Raw genomic sequence first — 17,716 nt, 5'->3', positions numbered from 1 at the left:
GGATCCCACATGCCGCGGAGCGGCTGGGCCCGTGAGCCGTGGCCGCTGGGCCTGCGCGTCCGGAGCCTGTGCTCCGCGACGGGGGAGGCCACAGCAGTGAGAGGCCTGCGTACCGCAAAAAAAAAAAAAAAAAAAAAAGTAAACAAGTGAAAAAACATCAGATGGGGTAATTGCTATAAAGCAAGCATAATAGGATGATGTGATAGAGAGTAAATGGAAACAGGGGTAGGAGAGGTTACTCATGTAACTGGGATCACAGAAGACCTTTCGGTTGAGCTGAGACCAGAACGACAAGAGGAGCCAGCAGTGCCAAAAATCTGAGGGCAAAGTGTTCCAGACAAGGGGATAGTTAGCTTGGTGGGTTAGGGAACGTAAGGAAAGTCAGTGTGGCTGGAGATTAGTGAGATGCTTGTCCTCAAGTCAATCACCTATAACCGCAGACACTCAGGTCTCTGCCATGTATTCTTCAAACTTGGGGTGAAACAAGGAAAGCTAGACACAAAAACGTACCCAGGTTTGTATAAAGCATAAAGAGGTCTTGGGGGTCTTATGCATACAATAATGACCTTGAAGGCAAGAGCCTGAGCTTCATTCCAGTTTGTTTTGCAGTATTGATAGATTGGACCTGTTTCTCATGGTTGAAGGCACAGAGAGTGCAAAGCTGGTAGAGTTAAGGAGTGCTGCATGTGGCCGTGAGAGGAAGTGCAACTAACTGCCTGTCCTCACTGGACCTCCGGCCATATCGGAACACCGAAAAGCTTTTCCTGATTCTTCAGGAGACATGCACGAGATCACAAGGTATCTTGTGGCACAGTGATCTCTCATGATTTTAAGTCCCACCTGACTCTATTATATTCCACCTTGAGTAATAGTTATTTCAGGATTTGTCTTCTTGGTACTGTTAACCTACAAGTGACTTCCTGGCAGAGACCGTGTCTTACCAATCATTCTCTTTTCAGTATGTAATACCGTGCCTGGCACACAACAGATGCTCAGTAAATGATAAATTCCCTGGGTCGGCTTTGACTTTTTTAGCCCAATATTCCAATTACAAGTATAGTATTGGTACCCAAATAACATAATTGCTTTGGTGTATAAGTAATAAATCCTTAAGAACTCCTGTGCTATCTACCAAAGGACAAATAGATTCCCAGCGATGCTTGGCATAAAGTAGATAACGATGCTTGCCAAACGCACGCATGCATGTTTGGACAAATCTGTGAACAAGTTCCAGTAAGAACAGTGGTATCCAGAGTCATTTAATTCATCCAGCAATGAGTGTCTACCATATGCTCGGCACTAAGCTAAGTGCTCCAGAGACAATGAGTAAGAGAGACGTGGGCTCTGCCATAATGGCGCTATGGGTCTAGTGGGGAAGCACAACCGAAGTCATTACACATGTCTGTAATTATGTTGCGAGTGCTATGAAGAAATGCATGACCTAGTCTGATGATCAGAGAAGGTGTCTTTGAAGTCCACCTGAAAGACATGGTCAACTTTATTCAAAATGTAGACAAGGGGGTCAGTGCCGGTACATAATCATGAAGTCTTTAGGAACCATGTATACATGGAGCAAGTGGTCAAGAAGGATGACAACTGATGGTAGCTGCAGCTGCCTCTTGGTAATTAACTGGGGATGGGTTACTGAGAGAATATGTGTAATCTTCCTCTTTGGCCATCTTTAAAACTAAACTAGAGGGCTTCCCTGGTGGCGCAGTGGTTGAGAGTCCGCCTGCCGATGCAGGGGACACGGGTTCGTGCCCCGGTCTGGGAAGATCCCACGTGCCGCGGAGCGGCTGGGCCTGTGAGCCATGGCCACTGGGCCTGCGCGTCCGGAGCCTGTGCTCTGCAACGGGAGAGGCCACAATGGTGAGAGGCCCGCGTACCGCCAAAAAAAAAAAAAAAAAAAAAAAAACTAAACTAGAGCTTTTCATGTGTGTCCCGATTATGTGTGGTCTTGTTAAAACACAAAAGGATACACTCAGCAACCTAAAATTATCTTCTGCAGGCATTCTTTACCATCCCATGATTCTTTTCTAAACACTTTAAATGGAGCAGCTCTGCTATTTTTCTGACATATACCAGGCAAAAACTGAAATTTATTTCATGAGCTGAAAAAAAAACAATGCATTGCCCTCATTCTCCCATCATTCAGGAAAAACAGCTAAGTGAAATTTTGGTCAAACTTTCCAAAAAGCTTTGGGCTGAGGACAAGCATGGAAAAATTCAAGCCCAAAGGAGAAATTTCCAGAATCTTAGAAGCAAGTGAAAACAGGGGGTTACAACAGTTCAGCACTTGCTGCCAGGAACAAAGTATATATGATATTATTTATTGCTGAAAGCCTTTCAGAGAGGCAGCATCTGGTTTCAGTGAGGTCTTGCTTTCATCCCCTCCAGCAGCTGGACCGAACACTACAGCACAAGGAGATCAACCAATTTGCCAAGGTGACACAGCGAGTTAGTGACTCTCTCCAGATTAGACCACTAGAGCCTCTGGATCCTTGAATGCCAAGAATTAGTCACATGACCAACAGAGAGTTTAGCCCTTTTATCGACTCCACGTGGATTCTCCACTTTTAATTTTCTATTTGTGTTTTTATTTTCAGAGTCCCAAAGAATTATTTTTTCTCACTTTTCTCCAGTGGGGAGATCAGATATCATTTTGGTTCCCTGTGGATGCCAAGACCCCCTGCCCCCCTCAACTGGGATTTATTCATCTAGGCTGAGTGTGTGAATGACAGGAAGAGTCAGAGATGTCCTGCTCACACTGGGAAGGGGAAGATGGCAAGCCAAAGGCTAGCTAACTCTGAGCAGAAAAGCCAGGCGCTCTACTTTGGTCATTCCAAATGTGCCTCCGAGGCAGGGGAAGAGCTGATGAGGACGAGGCTATTCTGCCAGGAGAAAGTAAGCTTTTACTTCCCTTTGAGCCTTTTTCTCTACCAGTGTTATTTCTCGCAGAGCCCTGGCTACTGAAAACACATCCCTTCACGCCTTTCGCATATGTCTTCCCTACCAACAGGGGAATAGGAGGCTCTGTCTCCTGAGCATGTTTTCTCCGCATCCCAAGAACACGAGGTTATTTGAGTTGCAAAGGGAACAAACAACAACAAACACACCCACAAAACTTGTTTAACGAGAAATTTTAGCATTTCATATAATAGCCTAAGTATCTACCAATCACTCTCTCTCCTCTGTATATGTGTGTGTACATACATACACTATTAATTATCATAAGGCTGTTAATAAAAATAATTACCAATATATTAATATAATACTATTACTACTACTAATTATTAGTATAATGGAATCAAGAGGCCCATTTTAGGGAAAGAAAGAGAAGGGAAGGCAATGAAAGGAAAGGCTCACAGCCATTGTTTTTAATGTCTAAACTTCCAGCTGGTGGATAATCTAATCTGAGAAGACCAGAAAACAGAGCACTGAGCCACTTAGTTGTGTGAATGGACTTGGCATATTCTAAAAGTGGTCAAAAGAATATCAGGAAAAGAACAGACCTCATTTGGTCCTTAGACTCTGCAATGGCAATAGGGCACAACACCAAGAGAAATTATGCAAGTGTTTGGAATACATGACAAATGCTCAGAAGACATGCCATTTTAATAACGTAAAACATATATCGACTCAGAATGGCAGCAATAATTGCACTATAAGTTGGAATGAACAATACGCCACTAAGAAACATGACAATCTCGATACAACAGGATTTGGGAAATTAACCTAAAACTTATTGCAGATGTCAAACGCAATAGAAATATAGAGCATTTCACTTTGTTTCCTTTATATCACATTTTTTTCCTTTTAACTGGAACAAAATAGGCCCTGACCATAAAGAATAATGACATATTCCCCTTCGACTTAATTCCCCTATTCCAAGGGACAGCCATGCTAATTTAGGTACTGTACTTATTCATTCAGCTTTTATTAAGTGCCTACTATGACCCGGGTAATGATACAGGCCCAAAGATGTAGTCATAAACCACACAGACACATCCCTGCCCTCCTGGAGATTCTAATTGGGTAGTCTGACCTTATTTCAAAGTTCAAATATTGTTTTGATAAAGCTCAGTTCAGGTTTTAAAAAGGAAACCTCCATCTGAGGAAAATTCTCAAGTTACTACTGTCTTTCCAAAACTTATTTTCTCAACCCCCCAATTAGTCCATTGATACTAAACTCACAGTTACTGTCTTCTTAGAGGAAACACGATAAAGGGTTGTTTTTTTGCTTTGAGAAGATAAATTTCTAAATAACAAATGTCTAATGTCTAATGAGCTAACCAGTAGGTTCAGTTGCTACATGCCAAACTAAGGGCAGTAACAAAAGCCAGGCCAACTGAAGAAGATGCTTCCAAATATTAAACTTAATCCCATCTCTGCCAAAAAAGCTAAACTGACATCTTTAGCAAGCACCAGTAAATAATTACACATTCAGGCAAACAAGTGCAAACAACCAGGTTTCAAAGTTTGCCCCAACTACCTGTCCATAAAATCCTTTGTGCCAAAAGGGATCAATCTGACCACAGGGGACACCAGGCAATTGGCCAGGACATAAGTCACACAGGTCTACACCTCTGCTTCAATATAAGCTCCAGTCTCTTGCTGATGTGCACCAAGGTTTTCAAAGTCATATGAACATACCTATATATCTCTTCTTGCAAAAAATCAAAAAATAGCCATTTTACATCTGAGATTCTTTTTTTTTTTTTTTTTTGCGGTACGCGGGCCTCTCACTGTTGTGGCCTCTCCCGTCGCGGAGCACAGGCTCCGGACGCGCAGGCTCAGCGGCCACGGCTCACGGGCCCAGCCGCTCCGCGGCATGTGGGATCTTCCCGGACCGGGGCACGAACCTGTGTCCCCTGCATCGGTAGGCGGACTCTCAACCACTGCGCCACCAGGGAAGGCCCTACATTTGAGATTCTGATACTTTTTCTTTAACTTTCTCTTCCCCTCTCCCCCATCCCTCACTGCCTTGTCTCCTTTCCTCTCACTGTTTCTCCCCTATTTTCCCTACAGAGTGAGACACTGTTCTAAGCTCTTTACATATATTACCTCATTTCACAGCTCTATGAAGAAACTCTGCAACCACTGTACTTAGCAGAAGGGCCCCTGAAGCCCAAGGTTACATAGCTTGGAAGTAGCCAAACCAAGATCCCAGTTAGCCCATGTGGGCCCTCCACCACTGTGCCATACTGCCTCTTAAGTGATTTTTGGCTTAAGTGTTGATGATAAAGATGAACTGTTTTTAGGCTCTAAGTAGCAGAGTAGCAATGATCCAGAAGAAATTAATCTCTGCTGCTCTAACAAACTCTCACTTTAAAGGCAGTAATGAAGGTGGTAATTAATGGGGCAGTTTATTAAGGTTTTATGTCTTGAGTGAGCCAACTTCAGGCCTTTTGTATCTCCCGTGTGGGAAGCACGAGGACAAAAGTCAGAAACAAATACCAGTTAGAGGTTATCATGACTCAAATGAAGAATCAAAAAGTCAGTAACAAAAATCTACTCTATAATGTCACAGTTATTCTCTGTATCCTCTCCAAAAATAAGCCAAATCAAGCCTTTGTTTCTATTAACATTCATTATTGTTATTCATTTCATGGATCAGGAAGAGCTTTCGATGGGCAGAGCTCTTAGATTTAAACTAAACAATTTGATGGAGACAAAGCTAAAATATGAATTCCTACAAGATCAACCTACTTAATGAACTAATTCCTAGGCTGTGATAAAATGAAAGAAATGGAAGGACTGCTACTGCCCTCCTTCACCAAAGCTTGTCCAACTCAACTCTGCTTTTACTGGTCGTGAAGGCTGGACCACCCACTAAATTTTCTCCAGCTAAACAAACAGCTACAGTCCAGTGAAGCGCAAATTTCTTAGCTTACTGTTTTTATATCCACCCAGTGTTAATTCAAGACTGTGTTCCAGCAGGTCACAGACTGAATCCAATAGAGAGAAACTGGGATCTTAATTAAGCCTTACTGCCAAATGAAGGAAATCATTAAGTTAGTCCTCAGCCTGTGTCCACCTTCACTCTTCTTTCCTCTGAACAACTAACTCCCTGGTTAGTTAGAAGCCAATGCTACACAGACAACACAGAGCATAATAACACTGATCCCATGGACAAAGAAAAATGCAGCAGCTTTATAAAGTGGGTTCCGTTAGTAAACTGACAGTATTAACAGCAGGAATAGAGTATACTGGAAGACGAGAAAGGAAAAACATGATAACAACAGTTGTAAACAGTAGCCATCTGCCATGAAGGAGACACTAGCCTATGCCAAAATAAACTGCAAAGAAAAGAAAACTGTTTTTCCCAGAAGGCAAAACTGCTTTCTGGATTTGCAGTCATTTCCCTGTAGTGTCATTGTTTGGTTTTCTGGAAGGAACCAGGTTCAAGGTCTCTATGGAACTCTGATGAGATCTGGGAAAAGCAGCAGCTAGTGTGTATTTAGCAAACATGTATCAAGTGCCTACCAATGTGTAAGATATTGCATCTTGGGTAAACCTGCCTCGTGCTTTATGACTTTGTGGCAGAAGTAGTTCTCTTTGCAACTTCAGTTGTGCTCTTCATAAAAGGTGACTGCCCTCTCCTGGCCACCTTTTATGAGACTGTTGGCTTTCAGACTTAGCTGGCCCATCACCTGCCCCCATCACTCTGCCTCCTTTGAGCTGTCACAAACTCCCAGTGAAATGGAGTGTCTGATTGGTCCTTAAAGTCCTAATCTTCTTTCAGATGTTGGAAACACAGGAAACCTTACAAAGCTCCTTCATCAAATGGAACTGGGGTCATGCTACTATGGGGACCCTCCACTGACCCTCCCACAGTCTTTTCCTTCCATCCTTCCTTCTCATTCTGTAATGACCACAGATCTTTACCAATGTCCCCACCATGGCACAGGAAACCTTACAAAGCTCCTTCATCAAATGGAACTGGGGTCATGCTACTATGGGGACCCTCCACTGACCCTCCCACAGTCTTTTCCTTCCATCCTTCCTTCTCATTCTGTAATGACCACAGATCTTTACCAATGTCCCCACCATGGCACAGGAAACCTTACAAAGCTCCTTCATCAAATGGAACTGGGGTCATGCTACTATGGGGACCCTCCACTGACCCTCCCACAGTCTTTTCCTTCCATCCTTCCTTCTCATTCTGTAATGACCACAGATCTTTACCAATGTCCCCACCATGGCAGAGTTCCAGGGGCAGGCCTGGGCATTACCTCACCAGAGATCCCAGGCTTGTCAGTGCCCTAGCCCTCCCTCTTACTTAGGTCGTGCCCTAATCTTTGACCCCTATTTCTTAAATCCAGAAATTGGTTCTGTGGTTTCTTCACTAATGTTGGCCTCAGAGTATCTTTCTATTTCTTAATCATTTCTTTCTTCTTGCATCTAGAGCCATTTATGTCCATAATCATGGATAGCTGGGAGTTTGCATAAACCCAGAGAAAGCTTTTTTGAGGATCGTAAATTCTAACAGAAGCGAAGAGAGGCCTAGTTGTCAGAGAGGCAAGGCTAGAGATTCCTCCAAGAAATATAGCGTGAATTTATCTCCTGAGTATGAAATCTCTGGGTCTGCCTATCCAAAGAGGTGACCACGCTCATGGGAAATTTGCAGAACAAATCTTGTTTGGGGACCTGCACCCAGAACCCACTTGTAAGCAGCCAAATTTCTACATGCAGGATTCAAAACATAGGTGTAAGGTGCATCTTTTGACTTAAGCAAACCTTTTACTATATTTAGTCACAGTTCTGGTTCAAGAACTTGCCTGATTTTGACCAGGAAAAATGACATTCTGAGCAAAGTAAGTTTTATTTTGATTTTCCTGTAAGTAAAAATCATTTTTTTCAAGAGCCTACAGTAAAGAATTTTTATGTTGGCCTCATTAATGCTTGCAGCCAACTCATGCTTAATTACTGGAAGGAAAAAAGGGAAGAGGGGAAAGGAGGAAGGTAACATACATAAGCCAATGTCACAGATAATCCCCAAACCTCTTTAATCAAGTTTTAACCTCATCCTGCTAAGCCTTTTATCAGAGCTGCTAAGAGAGAACCAATGTGACACACTTAAGCTTCATCTCATCCATTTCCTCTCCCTGGCCTCTGGTTGGGCCGCTAATAAGCTGTGAAGTGGCCAAAGATAGCTGGCCTCCGTGTGGGAGGGAGAGGACTAGAGGCTGGATAATCCACAGTCATTTGGAGACTGCACAGGGAGCTGTGTACTTCTCATTCCAGCCTTAGGAAAAATGATTTAAGAGGCTGAGCGGGGCATTTTCCCCCCAAATAACTACCCATCCACAGTTGAAACCTCACCAAAAGGGTACATTTGTGGGGGGGGTGGTTAAAGCATCAGGTCTCTAGTAATCATTTCATTACAGAAATTTGGCCACGTAAGTCTACTGAGATGCAGAAATGTGGAGGGACTTGTCAGTGATACCCAACCTGTCAATGGCAGACCTGAGGCTCAGCTTACAGCAGGGTATTGTTTTCCTCATGAACCTTACAAAGGATCTAATTCAACCTTATTTCCTTGATCATTAAAAAAATTTTTTTTCTCCCAGAGCCATGAGTTCAGGACACCAAAGTAAGAACTTCACGGTGTTCAAAAATGTTTGTGGGGTTGGGGGGTGACACCACCACAAGTTGAAAAGTGGATCAGAGCTGGTAGAAGGAACCTAAGACAGATCTGAGAAAGACGATGTGTCAAAGCTTTTAATCCAAGTCAAAAAAATGTTACAGGGTGTCTACGCGTGCCATCACTTCTATTAATTCATAGTCTATAATCTAGTTTTCATTGGGCAACCTGCTAGTCAAGTGCAGGGTCCTAAAGGATTTGAATATAGTTAAGTTTTGCTATAAAAAAATGCAGAATATTGATAGATCGCAGCAACATAAGCTTAAAGCTGACAGTTTTGAGAAGCCAGGGACTGGTTGGGAAAGGTGAGGAATGGGAAGATGTATCACCTAAAACTTTGATAGCTCCCTAGTTGGGTCAAGTTCAAACTCTTTATGGCACATGGGGCTACCTCTCTCATCAGCATTTCCTATACTCCCCCCACCCCATGCCTAAGGATTCACCATACTAGTCCCTGAACACACTGGAACCTGTCCATTTCGGTGCCTTTTAACATGCTGATCCCTGGATCCACCTCCACCACTCTCTGCCTTGAGAACCCCCGCACTTATTACCCTCCCCCCAACTGACCTCAACCAGCACCTGCTCTCATCACCACCCTCGTGAAGCCTTGCCCAGCACCAGAGGGAGTTAGTCTCCATCTCCCTGCCCTTTCTGAACATTAACACAAACCTGTGCCGCGGCCATCACTATGGAGTATGAGAATGACCTAGTTTTTTAACTGTACACCAAGACTGGTAGTGGGCATAGAGGTAATAGATTCAAATTCCCATCAAAAATTAATTTTACAGCAATGCACTAGCAGCTAGAGCACAGGCTAGCTAATATCTGAAAAACCTATGAACTTAATTTTTAATTGTTATCATGAGAGCTTGGACTCCTGAAGGGGGATAAGGAGTGCTTACATTGGTAGAGGGGTACAAAAAGATACACACAACCTGCACCATGACTTTTTCCAGCACACCCCTTATAATAAATTCCTGAAACATCAAAGCTTTAAATGTTAGAACATTCCTAGGGGCAGTGTGGTGGGTATGAAACAGCATGCAAGTCTGATGCATACCAAAGAAGACATGAAACCAGGTTTGAGAAAAGCCACTCTCTCTGTCACATACACACACAAGCACATAAACAACATCAGAAAAGACATAAAGTCAGATGGACTATTGTCTAGGCTAGAAGGAAATTCAGATGAATTCTAAAGGAGTTCGAATTTCATTCATTCAGTCAACATTTTTAAAATGCCTTCCTTTCACACGCTGGCCCGTGTTCAAGGCACTGAAGACGTAGCAGAGGAAAACAAAGGAAGCAAATAAAATAAACACCCCACAATCCTTGCCCTCCCAGAGCTTAACTACCCATGGATGTGGATCAGGCAATAGGTGAGTCATATATATCAGATGATAAGCATCAAGGAGAAAAATAAACAATGACGTGCAGGAGAGAATGTCTGCGGGGCGGGGCGGGGGGGGGGTGGGATGCGGCGGGGAGTGAGGGGTGTTGTACTCTTAAACGGGCTGTCAGGGAAGCTGCCACTATGAAGGAAACATTAAAGGTTTGAAAGAGATGAAGAAATCCACGAGGATTTTGGAGGGAGGCCATGCCAGGTGGCAAGAAGAACAAGCGCAAAAGCCTCTAGGTGGGTGCTTTCCTGACCCACTGGAGGAAGAGCCAAGATGACAGAAAGTAAGTCAGGACAAGCTGTTCTGTTACAACGTGCGTTTCTGTAACAGCAATTAGTTCATAGGCTATTGGCAAACAGTAGGATAAATGTTGGTATAACACAGAGACATGTTTTTGTTTTTTTTTTTTCCCTAGGCAAAAGGAGCCAGAATAGCAGGAGTAGAATTCTAATCTTAGCAGGAAAGGAGAAAGGCCTCAGGTTGGCTGCTGCACAGGCTGGAGTGATTTCAGCTCCATTTGAGAGAATGAACACCTGCACCCGTGCTGTCTCCCCAGAAATGTGCCCCCTCCCAACCGCGCAGCTCTCCCAAGCTATCTCTGGTTAGTGCAGGGGCTTTTAAGCTGTAGAAGATAGGAGAGGTCCACTCTAATCCTACTTTTCCATAAGCCCTGGGGTTTTTTTGGTTTTTGTTTTTTGGGTGTTTTTTTTTTTTTTAGTACATTTTGCAGAACACGGAGTTTTACAGGACACACATACCGTTACAGCAGAAACATCTGCCCAGGTGAAGTCAAGGACTATAGGGAACCAGATCACAAAGGGCCTTGTAGGACACATGAAATGGGATGGCACTGGAGGACTTTAAGCAGAGGCATGAGATGACCTGATGCGCTGAAAATAGACCATGGGGCGATGGCGAGAGAGAGGGTGAGCAAGTGGGAAGCCGACAGACCAGTGAGGGCCCTTTGCAACAGTCAGGGGAGAGAGGGTGGGGCCTTGGACCAGGAAGGTAGCAGTGACGATGGAGTGAGATGCTTAGGATTTGCTGATGAGTTGGCTTTGGGAAAGAAAGGAGCCAAGAGGATTCCAATATTTTTCAGCCCAAGCAACTAAAGGATGGAGGGGTCACCAAACGGTGGTCAATTCCGTTTTGGTGAGGTCAGTTCTGAGTGCCTATAAAGGATTCAAGTGGAGATTTCAACTAGGTAGTGAAATAGACATGTCCAAAGCTCAGGGGAGATTAGTTTGGAACTTTTCAGTGTATAGATATTATATAAAACCATCAGAGTAAATGTATTCAAATCTTCATCAAATACGGATTTTTCCAGCAACCCACTTGCAGTTGGAGCACAGGACAATATCTACAAAGCCTTGGACTTAGTTTTTAATTCCTAGCACAAGAGCTTGGACTCTTGGAATGGAAGCAGGGGAGTACTTATTGTGGCAGAGGGGGTGCAAGAAAAGACCTGAAGCCTGGTTCTGGGTCATTCTAACAGTCAGAGGTTGGGGTGATGAGCAAAAATAGCAAAGAGTTTACAAGGAAGACCTGTGAGGTGTGAGGAAAACTAGAAAAGTGCAATGTCCTAGACACCAAGTAGAGAAGTGTGGGTGGTCCAACAGGTCAAAGGAGATGAGGATGGAGCACATGCTACTGAATTTAGCAACCGGGATAGGGCAAGCAACTGTCCCAGCAGTTAAACACAGTTTCCATCTTCTGTCCCACCACAGTCAATGGAGTATGGACAACTCTCCCAGGGAGTTTTGTTGAAAAGGATAGAAAATGAGGGGGGGTGCCTAAAGAAAGACACAGGATCAACAATTGCATGTTTATCTTTTATAATAATATTGGGACGTTACAGCATGCTTTTATGGTGATTGAATGATCCAGTGGAGAGAGAAAATAAATACAAGAGAGAAGAGGGAGAATTGCAGGGGTCATGTATGTAAGTAGAAGGCAGGAGAAAAAGCAGGTGTCAGGTGAAGTGGTTTGTCTCAGAAGCTCTGATAACACAGGAGGAAGGCACAGCCTATGGGCACTGATTCTGGGTGGTAAGTAGATGTGGTGGGAGCCTCTGGGGTCTGTTTGCAGTAAAACAGGAAGAAAGGTTATCTGCACAGAGGTAGGATGTGAGAAGTAAGTGTGAGGGGCTCGAGGAGAGAGGAGAAGGTGTGAAATAGTTGTTTAGATGGGTAGGAAAGTGAATGCACCAGGGAAAATGGGGGCATTGCCAGTTGTACAAAGGGCTCAGTGAGGTTAGTGGCTTGCATTTAATATGAACCAGTCCTCATGGCGTACATTTTCTCCAGTCATATTTGGCTCTCAGGCACAGGCCTGGTGTAGGTGGAGAGTTGGATTTAGTCTGGGCTGGGATTTTGCCAGACAAAAGTATGATAAAGCAAAAGAAGTACAAAAGATGATAATAAACTGCTATGGTCTGAAAGTTTGTGTCCCCTGCTTCCCACACCAAATTCATATGCTGAAATCTTAACACCCAAAGGTGATGGTATTAGTAGTGGGGCATATGGGAGGTGATTAGATCATGAGGGTGCAGCCCTCATAAATGGGATCAGGGCTCTTACAGAGTCCCCAGAGAGCTCCGTGGCCCCTTCCACCAGGTGAGGATACAACGAGAAGCCTGCGACCTGGAAGGCGGCCCTCACCCGACCGTGCTGGCACCCTGATCTCAGACTTCCAGCCTGAGAACTGTGAGTAGTACATATCTGTCATTTGTAAGCCACCTAGTCTGTGGCATTTTGTTTTAGCGACCCAGAGAGGACTAAGGCATGAGCCACGGAATAGGCGTGGGGTAAGGATGTTTCTTTCTTGTCAGCTGCTAGTGGAAAATTAACCAGTATAGGCTTTAAGCAATTGTCATATAGCAAATGACAATCCGCAGATATACATTTCATCACACCGTGATATCTTCTGCCCCTTCTTTTTAAAATATTATTTTTCCCTTTCAAGCTGGTGAAGCAACAGTAACTCCACACACAAACTTTCTGTTGGGAGATGTGTAAGATAGGTAATATGACTATTCATACTGAGAACAGTCATCTCTTGGGGTTCACTATTTATAATAAAGAGTCCACCAACCCTGCCCTGCAATGAGGGCTCCGGAAGACAGTGGAGGCTGGCAAGAATGGGGACAGAACGTGGCCAAAGGGCTGTGGAATCATTTGCAGGTCGTTTTCACGCACATGCCTCCTCCGGGCTTCCTTGCCACTCCTATTCTATCCTTTAGTTATTACATTTCCTGCAGAAATTCTCAATGGCTTTCCCATTTTTCTCTTTTCTATTTTCCATCAGCAAGCTATGGGACCAGCCCTCTAGACCCTACAACCACATGTAGACCTGAGTGATGAGACTGGGACAGGCCAGAATGACCAGCAATTCTGGCTGCTGTCAGGTGATTCCAAGTGTATTTGAAAGAAAGTTTCAGAAAGCGGATGCTAACCCAAGATCAAATGAGGTCAGGGCCCTGAGTTCCTTGAATATGGCTTTTTTTTTCCTTAATTTATTTTACTTATTTGTTTTTGGCTGTGTTGGGTCTTCATTGCTGCACACAGGCTTTCTCTAGTTGTGGTGAGCGGAGGCTACTCTTCGTTGTGGTGTTTTGGCTTCTCATTGTGGTGGCTTCTCTTGTGGTGGAGCATGGGCTCTAGGCACGTGGGCTTCAGGAGTTGTGGCACACGGCTCAGTAGTTGTGGTGCACGGGCTCAGTGGTTGTGGCTTGCGGGCTCTACAGCACAGGCTCAGTAGTTGTGGTGCATGGGCTTAGTTGCTCCACAGCATGTGGGATCTTCCCGGATCAGAGCTCGAACCCGTGTCCCCTGCCTTGGCAGGCAGATTCTTAACCACTGCACCACCAGGGAAGCCCTGAATATACCATTCTTTTTTGGCAGTTTGTGGGCTCTCAACTAGCATTTCCCATCTGGGCTGGTTATTTTCTATTTGGTTCCTCTCACCTAGCGGATCTGTTCTAGGTCTTCTCTTTCCCGCACCTCAGGAGGCCGGTCTGCTGCGGGCTGAATCTCCAGGCTCCCTTCCTGGCTGACGCCCCACTGCATTTGAACAACAGAGATTAGAAGGTTGAAAGAGAGGTCGGGGATGACTTCCCCACAATCCCGGTTCGCTGGCAGAGCCTGTCCCTACAGGACCCTTGCTTCTATCATGGGGCCCCTCCTCCCAGAATGACAGTAATACAGTTTCTTCCCACTGCTGCTTCAGGTCTAGGGGTGGTAACAGCCTCCCTGTGGCTTGGGTCTGAGTGCCCCAGCGTGGCTCGTTGGTGACGTTACCCCCACCCACGCTTCCTGCATGTCCCCTTATCCAAGTCTCTTGAACCTTCTGAGTTAGATTCTGTTTCTTGCTGGGACCCTGACTGACACATATATCATTCCAGATTCCACCATGTGTAATTTTACAACTATACTTTGGTGCTGAAGCTGCTAGGCCAGAGGAAGGAAAGGCAAATCCCAAACATATAATATATTCATTCATTCAGTCTAGGTGAATATGCTAACACCTATCGCCTGTTAAAGGTAGAGACAGAACTCCACTGTAAGAACCTCAGAATAACATAACAGGCAACAGGGAAACATGTCTGCAAATTGCTTTTTTCAATAAAAGTTTCACTTCTCAAATCAAAGGATACTTACAAAGGCTAGTGGTCACTTTCGCTGAAGTCTTTTTCTATTGACTGTGACTCCGAAACAGTAACCATTTTGATGCCAGAGCTGATTTGATATAATTAATCAGCTTAATAAGATTGTTTGGGAGGTTCTCCTGGCCTAATAAGAGGCCCTAAGATTGTGTTCCAGAGAAAGAGACACTGGAAATAAGAATTTTAATATACTTCAAAAAAAAAAAAAAAAAAGGTTACCAGTAACAACTGGCCCATTTGATAGCTAATTTGTGCTAAAAGTCAATAGATTAGTAATACAATCTTATATTTACTGAAGATTAGCAGTGTGGCTATAAAGGCTGAGGTCAAAGAATACTGCTGTTAATTTTCAATGAATTTGCTTAATAATCAACTACTAATGACTACATCTCCAATTCCTTGTAAGGACCCAGGATCCTGAAAGTCTAGGGAAAAATCTGCTGGTATCACCCAGGTGAACTCAGGTCAGGGTGAGAATTCTTATAAAGATCTGTGAGTCCAATAGGTTCTTATCTAAAGGAAAGTAACTCTTCAGACTGACCAATGTCACCAATGATGTCAACAGCCAACAGACGTCAACATTACATTGCACAAGACAGTCTATGAAGTCTGGCTAGAATAAATAGGCAATCTATGGCTCAATCTAGGGATGATCAAACACTATTTTTCTATGAAAAACGAGGTGAACAAAGGATTATATATTGGCAACTTGTTTAACCTTTTGCTCCCAAGAAGTATGGTAGAGTGAGCAAAACCAGAAAAAGCTTAGTCAGATGCTAGCTTCGCCTTTCTTACTTTCATTAATGTAAGTTAACTTCGCTAAGCCCCATTTTTATCATCCAAAATATAGGAAAAAATATTCATTTCCCATGTTTCAAGGATTTCATCAGTTATGAGATGCCACATCTCACTTAGAAATGACCTTTGGGAAAGAAAAAATAGAAAAACATTACCACGATATCAATTATATATATCAATTACACAGTGCATCCTGACTTCAAAAATATTAAACTGGATAAAATGTGGCTTAGAATCTAGGAAACAGGACAAGGTTATCCATCTCATTGAGTGTGTCACATAGAGTGAATAACAAAGAACATGAAGAGCCCATCATGGCTTCTGCTCCAGAGCAAGTTCTCAGTCAATGTGGATGTTATATTGTTAGCACTAGTATAAGTATGAAGAAGGAGAAGCATCCATTGAGGCTTCTGCTCACTACATTTCAGTTCAAAACACCATGAATTTTGGAGGTAAATATATTGTATAGAGACTATTCCCTTAGCTTTAGAGATGATCTATAAAGATGGTGTGACAAAGTTAAGTGACTTATCAAAGCTCTCTAAATAACCACAGAATCAAAACTAGAACACAGACCTAATTATTTGTCCGATTAATAATAAAATAATAATAATAGTAATAATAATAATATAGCAAGTCCTTACTATGTTCCAGGCACTAATTGCTTTATATATAGTATTACTGAGTCACTGTAGCAATCCAACACAATGGTGTAATGGGTACTATTGTCCCATTTTACAGAAGAGGAAGCTGAGGACCACACAGGATAAGAGAGTCTCACAGAGGCACACTTTTGGTCAGAGTCAGAGCTCTGAGTCAAACGCAGGGGTGCCTGATTCCAAAGTCTGGATTCTTCTCATTGACCTAATGTCTCCTACTTGGCTTTTCACTTGCTCCTTCTTGGATTGTTTTTGCTGGAAGTCTTACCTTTTTAACAAAACTATTAATTCCACAAGAGCAAGGACAATGTTACCTATTTCTTTTGAATATGCATGGCGCAGGACTGAGCTCTGGGTAGACGCTCAAAAGATGTTTGCTAAGTATGTGACACCACTTTAAAAGAATTATGACTTGTAAAAGCAAAAAACCATAAGTACTGAAGTACTTGAAATGAGCAAACTGTGGACAATATTGCTCAAGTAATGACTTGTACTGGGATGCCATCCCTTTTAGAAAATGCTTCCTTGCTTTTTTAATCACTCTTGGTTCATCAGTCCAAGGATTGGGCTTGAACAGAAATTCTCATCAGCTCTAAAAAGCAGAATTCTAGCATCTTCTCCTGCTGGTCCTATGCTGGTCTCCTTCTCCTTCTAGTCAACAGCTGCTGACTGTTAAAGAAAGTCCTCCTTTCTTTAACAGCCAACAACTCCCAACACACATGCTCAAAATGCCTCAAGGCAGACAAAGCCTGAGAGGCGTATAGGTGAAATCGACTGTCCTTGAAAACAGGGAAACCACTTCCAACTGGTACAGGTGACCCCGTTTCATGTTAACATTCAAAAACCTGAGCAATTCTTAGCTGAAAGGGGCAGGGCTAACTAATGTCTCTTTGCTTTTCATGTTTAAAGAGGATGAATCCATTTTGAGTTTATTTTTGTGTATGGTGTTAAAGAATGTTCTAATTTCATTTTTTTTACATGTAGCTGTCCAGTTTTCCCAGCACTATTTATTGAAGAGACTGTCTTTCCTCCATTATATAGTCTTGCCTCCTTTGTCATGGATTAATTGACCATAGGTGCATGGGTTTATTTCTGGGCTTTCTATCCTGTTCCATTGATCTATATTTCTATTTTTGTGCCAGCACCATACTGTTTTGATGACTATAGCTTTGTAGTATAGTCTGCAGTCAGGAAGCCTGATTCCTCCAGCTCCGTTTTTCTTTCTCAATATTGTTTTGGTTATTCGGGGTCCTTTGTGTCTCCATACTAATTTTAAGATTTTTTGTTTTAGTTCTGTGAAAAATGCCATTGGTAATTTGATAGGGATTGCATTGAATCTGTAGATTGCCTCTGATATTTTAATCATTTTGACAATATTGGTTTTTCCAATCCAAGAACATGGTATATCTTTCCATCTGTTTGTGTCATATTCGATTTCTTTCATTAGCATCTTATAGTTTTCAGACTACAAGTCTTTGGTCTCCTTAGGTAGGTTTATTCCTAGGTATTTTATTCTTTTTGATGCAATGGTAAATGGGATTGTTTC

At 43.1% G+C, this 17,716-nt stretch overlaps 1 protein-coding gene across 5 annotated transcripts in view; it reads right to left on the bottom strand.

The window, feature by feature from the left end:
• The window catches only part of GHR (growth hormone receptor), a 292,065-nt gene that overhangs the window by 195,182 nt on the left and 79,167 nt on the right, over positions 1–17,716 (bottom strand). For 2 of the 5 annotated variants that reach the window (XM_028492885.2, XM_055086536.1), the window contains one exon: positions 14,016–14,111. The exons of the other annotated variants lie outside the window; for them this stretch is intronic. The gene's annotated coding sequence lies outside the window, so the exon portion shown is untranslated. The remainder of the gene's footprint in view (positions 1–14,015; positions 14,112–17,716) is intronic. 5 annotated transcript variants of the gene reach the window in all.

The sequence above is a fragment of the Physeter macrocephalus genome, chromosome 8 (genome assembly GCF_002837175.3).
Source record: "Physeter macrocephalus isolate SW-GA chromosome 8, ASM283717v5, whole genome shotgun sequence".
NCBI lineage: Eukaryota > Metazoa > Chordata > Mammalia > Artiodactyla > Physeteridae > Physeter > Physeter macrocephalus.
Note: the sequence above shows the minus strand (reverse complement) of the source record. Positions and strands in the feature narration are given on the sequence as shown.